Source organism: Mixophyes fleayi, chromosome 3, assembly GCF_038048845.1.
Source record: "Mixophyes fleayi isolate aMixFle1 chromosome 3, aMixFle1.hap1, whole genome shotgun sequence".
Taxonomy (NCBI): Eukaryota; Metazoa; Chordata; class Amphibia; order Anura; family Limnodynastidae; genus Mixophyes; species Mixophyes fleayi.
Genome location: NC_134404.1, coordinates 3,152,106 through 3,159,740, shown reverse-complemented (window position 1 = coordinate 3,159,740; position 7,635 = coordinate 3,152,106).

The window sequence follows — 7,635 nt, the reverse complement described above, 5'->3', positions numbered from 1 at the left end:
AATCTTAATCCAAAATATACACAATTTATGCTTCTCACCATAATGGTTAGCACTTTGGTTTCACAAAACTGGCATCATGAGTTTAAACACCAAACATGGCTGTAACATTTGTGTGCAGATTGTGGACTTTATTAAGAAAAGAAACACCACAGGAACAGGGCCCAACCCAGCTCGTTTTTTTTTTACTTTTTCCTTCAATAGTGATTTACTACACGCTCAACCACAATGGCAAATCTGTCCTCACATTTTACATGTAACTACAATTCAAATGCAACTTTCTTACGGCAAGTTGCTTTTTCCCTGGCTGACAATGTTAATGTTTTACCTTTCGAAAAGCCTCAGGGACACAGTTCACATGCACATTATTATGGGGGGCTGGGCCACATAAGATAGTCATCAACGTGAGCTGTAAAAAACAAAATAAAAATCAAATAAATCCATGGCAACCTAATTTTTAAAACAGACAGGATTTAGTAGAGATGTGTACTGTTACATTGTTTTTTGATATATATATATATATATATATATATATATATATAGATAATTAGATAGATAGATAGATAGATAGATATAGATAGATAGATAGATAGATAGATAGATAGATAGATATACACATTAGAAATATTTCATATTTCTGTCTGTTAATGGTTATGTTGTGTTCAGTAACATGTGGCACCTCTATCAGTAAGTGCCATAATGCCATCTTACCAGTCATACTCTGTTTGTGAACCACGTAATAGGGAATGAAATGTCCACAATGTTTTTAACATGTGTAAATCTGTTGTTCCTATTTAAATCTAAGCCTAAATATGTATCGTTGATAATGTCCAAACCACAGGTACTTAATAGACATGGTTGCTATTTGGGAATACCAGGTCATGTTTGTGGCTATAGTCCCTGTAGTCATCCTCGTCAAAATGGCTGCATCACACTTTGGCTGAAATATTTTGCCAATGTATTTTCTTTTAGGCTGCTTAGTTTAGATACTAATTTTTGCTATTTTCTTTCTCTCTATATACAGAACGTGAGACTGATGAAGGACATGAGGCAGAGGAGGGGGCTAATGCCAGTTCCCAAGTGGGGGTGCCTGCCCGTGATGTGGATGTCGCTCAGATGGAGGCTGCCTGACTCTTGAGGCTGCAGTCACTCTCGCACATCAGGCAACATTTTGAGTCCCCCACAGAAGAACAAGATACACGTTTAGCTGAAATTTCAACACTCTCACCCGTATGGAGCACAAATTTGACCATCAACTCAATGGTTAAATGATGCCCTCTCAAATTTTGCCACCCACATGTCCACTGTAATTGCGGCACTCTCCAATATTGCCACCATTTTGCAACAAATTTATAACGACCACTTCCCACGCCCTCCACCAACTGTCACTCCTCTACCCATTGCAACCCATACCACACACACCTCCTTCTCCCCCACAGACCACCAGCTCCCTCATGAGATTTTGGCTATTTCAACCTCTCCGACTCCTGCCCCTTCTGTGTCTGCCGCCCCTGCCCATCCCCAGTACTGTCCCTCTCACCATCCCCTGTATTGTCCACTGCACTAATGCCCTGCCTATCTCCCTGCCCCTTCTGTGTCTGCCGCCCCTGCCCATCCCCAGTACTGTCCCTCCCACCATCCACCGTACTGTCCCTCTCACCATCCCCCGTATTGTCCCCTGCACTAATGCCCTGCCTATCTCCCTGCCCCTTCTGTGTCTGCCGCCCCTGCCCATCCCCAGTACTGTCCCTCCCACCATCCACCGTACTGTCCCTCTCACCATCCCCCGTATTGTCCCCTGCACTAATGCCCTGCCTATCTCCCTGCCCCTTCTGTGTCTGCCGCCCCTGCCCATCCCCAGTACTGTCCCTCCCACCATCCACCGTACTGTCCCTCTCACCATCCCCCGTATTGTCCCCTGCACTAATGCCCTGCCTATCTCCCTGGCCCTTCGTCACACCATTGGTCACAACCTGCTGACCAAGAGAGTTTGGAAGCTCTCACTGAGCCATCCTTATCACAAGTATCTCGATCCCAGGGATGACTTTTAACTGCACAGCGTGGGTCACGGCGTGGCCCAAAAAGGAAAAAAAAAATGTTTTATTTTTCATTTGTTTTATTGTTTACTATTGTCAAAGTAGTGTACTGACAAATAAATTACATTTGCATGTATAACTGTTTGGTTGTTGGTTATTGTAGACATATTAGTCTTTCTGGGCAAATTCATACATATTTGCGATTGTCAGTTCATTGTTACATCAGAACACAGAGTCTACATCCCTTAAATCAAACATTTAAAACTGTCTTACAATATATTTCAGTTCAAAATGCCCTGCAAAGTGTTTGCAAACTCTAATCCTAAGTATTATTTGGCCAAAGTTTGGGTGGAGTGAAATACACATACCCAAGCATTCACCCACAACAAGACAATACCCCCAAACTCCAAGGTACCGAGTAAACTACGAGCCATACTTTAGGACACTCAAATAGTTTGCTCCACAGGGACAAGTGTGTAACGTCAGAGTACACTACAACATTTAAAAGGGAGTATCATGGCTGCTTAATGTACACATTTCAGACCACTATCAACACATTTAGACCTGACTGTCCCTTATTGCGTGGTCCAGAGATGTGTGTACTACTTAACTGTAGTGCAAGCTAAGGTTTCATTGTCCTGTGCTCTGTGTTGCATGTACATGTTTAGTTTTCACCCTTAGGTACATAATGTAGTACTTTGAAAACTAATCCATTAGGCACTTAGGCCTAAAAAGTTTTCCTGATAGGGCCGGATTCCTTAAGGAACTCAGTGAAGACATTTCTGACTTAAGTATCCTGGTCATTATGGTCAAAACCATGTTAAAATGCAAAGGTCTAAAATTAGTTTCCTATTTTGCACCCAAGTTAAATACTGTCTGTTTTTCATGCAGCACACACATATCAACTATAAATTTGAGTGTACAAATAAACTATCAAATATTTGTGGCCTACATGAAAAAACAGTCAGTATTTAACTTTTGTACAACATAGAAAAATAATTATCTCCCCTTTCATTTTAACATGGTTTGATGAACTTAAGGAGACTTAAGTTAGAAATGTCTTTAAGTTCCTTAAGGAATCAGGGCTGTAGTGTGCTTTATTTGCAAATTGTGTCTTGTGGATGACAGAAACATTTAGTGGATTGTGGGAAAAGTGTCATACTGGGACTTAGCTTCTAAATACAGACATATTTTGCAGCAGTCGCAGTGTCTCATGGTTTGTGTGAGGGAACGGTGTCTACCAAAGGATGAACAGCCTACAGTGTTCCTCGGTAGGTGTGAAAATACTTCCACCAAGGCAGATACCCTACTTTTCCAATGTTATCTTTAATTAATGTAGCACCAACAACATGCTCAAAATCAACATATGGTTTAGTAATATCAATTCCAGGTAAGCACAATGGACACAAGAGTCGTACCTACAAAACAGTGCTGGTCCTATTATGGGCATCTTTGAAAAGACAACTAAAGGCTTAACCTTTCCTGGTAGTGTGAAGCCCCAGTGCCTGCGAGCCGGCCACTTTTCTGCATTCACTGTCACCATGTTTTTTTCCAGCACACTTAATCACCAGACATGGGGTAACTTTAGCCAAAGAAATAAGAACAAGGGTCATCGCAGTCCTTCCAATCTCCAGATATTTCTGAGAAGAGCCTCAGGTTGTAGGGGTGTGTGGACTGTCTACTGTGTCTCTGGATATTTAGGCCTAGGAATACAAGGCACAGTTCATAATTAAGATGATTACATAATGCACAGAGCAACACCCTGTTGGGCTTGTGAATACACGACAACACATTATTTAGTTAGCCTAGTGATGTATGTCCAAGCACAGTATTTAAAAATAACTTGCCTAGCCTGTAATGTGTTTATAATTAGCAATGAAAATAGCAGGCCTAAATATACACAATCTCTATAAATGGTTCAAGCATTATGAAATTTTGCTTATTCATTCCATTGTGGTTGATACAGAACACTTGCGTGACTAGCTTTTTACAGAGGCCAGGTCATTAGCCATAGCCTGATCTACAGTTGTTTCTGTGAACAAAGCTACGTATTGTGAAGGCAAATTGTTCCAAACACAAAAATAGAATTATTGATGTATGTTTTTCCAGATCGATAATACACACACTTACCCATTTGTCATAAGTGAACAATAGGAAACCTCATACTAACATAAAACATTACCTACAGTGTATTAGTTAATGCTTCACCATCTCATATGTGACCAATCTTAAGGCTCATATCCAAACACAGTATGCGGCTGAGCACAGAAATGCTCTTGAATTGAAACCAGACATTATGAATTCCCAGGGCTAATGTGTGCTAGGGCAGACACTCTAGGGGAACATGGGGATACAAAGTACATCTTAAAAGGTATAGGGTCAGTGTGGCCCTTAGGGAATGGATTGTAGATTTGTAGTAGGGTTAGGCCTTTTCAAAGTCTTTCTGGAATAATTTTGGTGGAGTGCTTGGTCTGGTCAATGTGATTTGGTTTGGAATATTTGTGTTCAATGTGGAAATTACATTTGTTGGCCACTCCTTCGCTTTGTGACATGGTTGTGCACAGTTTACATTAGCCATATTGGTAGTGCTTTCCTTTCCTTTCTAACACAGTCTCTCTAGGTCACAGGATGGCTATGCAGCCATGGTATATTCCTCGCCTAGTAGCTACTTAGGCACACAAAGCTATGCTTGGTGAATGCAGGTAATTTTATATACACCTTGGTGTAAACCCCTATGTTTGGGATGGGCTTTTACATCTCCCTACGGATTATGTGCCAGTGGTCATTACTTACTGCTTGTCATTCAGGAGAATGGCCACTCTGCTGTGTGAGGAGAATGAAATTGTGGCCTCAGTGTAATTATGTCTAACACTTTGAATGTACTTGTGATACCTTACATTTAGACACATGGTGAAGCAGGCACAAGGTCACTCAGCACAATGCACAGGGTGTCCAACATGAAATGAGGAGTAAGCGATAGTGACGGACAACCTCAGCATCTGACATCCCAAAGAGGCTGACACGCTCGCTAGGATGGAGATATTGTACCAGTTGCTGGTTTGGACTTGGGGAGGATCAGCCTCCTCGAGAACAAAACTCTCGTCCAAGTCCAGGATCGCCTGTATGTGTGACAAAAGGCTGAGTTTACAATCCAAGAAAAACATTAGGTGAGGCCTTTAGAGCTTGTCATTTTCACTGTAGACTCAAAACGTGAAACTTATACTTTTAACAAAAACATGAATCATCTTCTACTTTAGGTTTGGCAAGTATGGTCAGTAATTACTGAGAAGAAAAAATAAAAAATTAAAAAGGCATCAATACTGAAGCCCTGTTGAATGAGCAAAGACACCACATCAGAGACCACCTCACCAGAAAGATCCAGAAAAAGCAATGCAAAAAACATGAGTGGGTGCCACTGTATGCTTAACACACACCAAAACACAAGACACCTTGTGCAAATTCAAAACAATTCCCTAATGTTTGTATCAGATAATGTGTTAAGGAGGGGAGCAGGTAATAGAGATAGACAAGAAAAGGATGTTGGTTTGTTGTTTTTTTAAAAACAAACAAAACAAAAAAAACTACAATACTCAAGCCATAGTGAAAGAGCACAGACCACATCGGAGACCACCTCACCAGAAAGATCCAGAAAAAGCAATGCAAAAAACATGAGTGGGTGCCACTGTATGCTTAACACACACAACTTACACAAAGGAACTTTACTCCAAATTATTTCAAGGGACTTTCTCGCATATAATCTGTTAGGGAGGGGGAGCAGGTAACAAATACAGACAAGCAGCAGTGCAACAAATGACATTTTAAAAGGAAGCATAATTAATGAACTATTAGCAGGTGCATACTCTTAGACATGGCTCAGATGACGACAGACACAGGTGTGTTTAGAGAGCGAAAGTGTTTGGTTTTGCCTAAAAAACCAGCAGGCATATTGTAACATTTGATTTATAAAAATGATGTTAGTGTATAGGCTGGTTTGATTAGATCGTTTGGTAATATACTTAGGTGTTCCTGCTGTGTTGTGTAAAGAATCCGGTTTAGCAATTGCACATATGTTGCATGATCTGTTATTTCAGTATAGACTATATAACATATGTACTCGTTAGTAGAGATGAGCGGGCTCGGATTTCCGAAATCCGAGCCCACCCGAACAGTGCGGATCCGAGGCGGGAAATGAAGCCAAACCGAGGCTATGACATCCAAGTCTCGCGTCGGATCTCGCGAGACTCGGATGTCATAAATTCAGCGGGCATTACATATGGGCAATTTCCAGCACGTCCCATGTTTTGCCCACACCATTAATTTGGTGGTGCAGCATTACCTGAAGAGTGACAGGGGTGTGCAGGAGATGCTTGCGGTGGCCCGCAAAATTGCTGGACACTTTAGGCATTCTGCCAGTGCCTACCGCAGACTCGAGCAACATCAAAAAAGTCTGAACCTGCCCTGCCATCACCTCAAACAAGAGGTTGTGACGCGCTGGAACTCCACCCTCTATATGCTGCAGAGGATGGAGGAGCAGCAAAAGGCCATTCAAGCCTACACAGCCACCTACGACATAGGAAAAGGAGTGGGGATGCGCCTGAGTCAAGCGCACTGGAGACTGATTTCCGTGTTGTGCAAGGTTCTGCAGCCGTTTGAACTTGCCACACGGGAAGTCAGTTCCGACACTGCCAGCTTGAGTCAGGTGATTCCCCTGATCAGGCTGTTGCAGAAGCAGCTGGAGAAAGTGAGGTAGGAGCTGGTAAACCATTACGATTCAACAAAGCATGTAGCTCTTGTGGATGAAGCCCTTTGTACGCTTTGCCAGGATCCAAGGATGGTTACTCTTTTAAAGTCAGAGGAATACATTCTGGCCACCGTGCTGGATCCTCGGTTTAAAGCGTATGTTGTGTCTCTGTTTCCGGCGGACACAAGTCTACAGCGGTGCAAAGACCTGCTGGTCAGGAGATTGTCTTCTGAAAAGGGCCGTGACATGCCACCAGCTCCTCCTTCATTTTCTTCCACAATTGTGGCTGCGAGGAAAAAGCTCAGTTTTCCTAAAAGAGCCTCTGGCGGGGATGCTGATAACATCTGGTCCGGACTGAAGGACCTGCCAACCATTGCAGACATGTCTACTCTCGCTGCATTGGATGCTGTCACAATAGAAAAAATGGTGGAGGATTATTTTGCTGACACCATCCAAATAGACATGTCAGACAGTCCATATTGTTACTGGCAGGAAAAAAAGGCAGTTTGGAAGCCCCTGTACAAACTGGCTCTATTTTACCTGAGTTGTCCCCCCTCCAGTGTGTACTCGGAAAGAGTTTTTAGTGCAGCGGGGAACCTGGTCAGTGAGCGGCGAAGGAGGTTGCTTCCTCAGAACGTTGAAAAAATGATGTTCATAAAAATGAATTATCAATTCCTCAATCAAGTACAGCACTGCCCTCCAGATAATACAGAGGGACCTGTGGTTGTGGAGTCCAGCGGATGAGGACGACATCTTGCCTCAGTAAAGCCAGTTTAGTTTGTACAGGGAGAGATGAATAGCTTTTTTTGTGTGGGGGCCCAAACAAACCAATAATTTCAGCCACAGTAGTGGTTGGTTTGT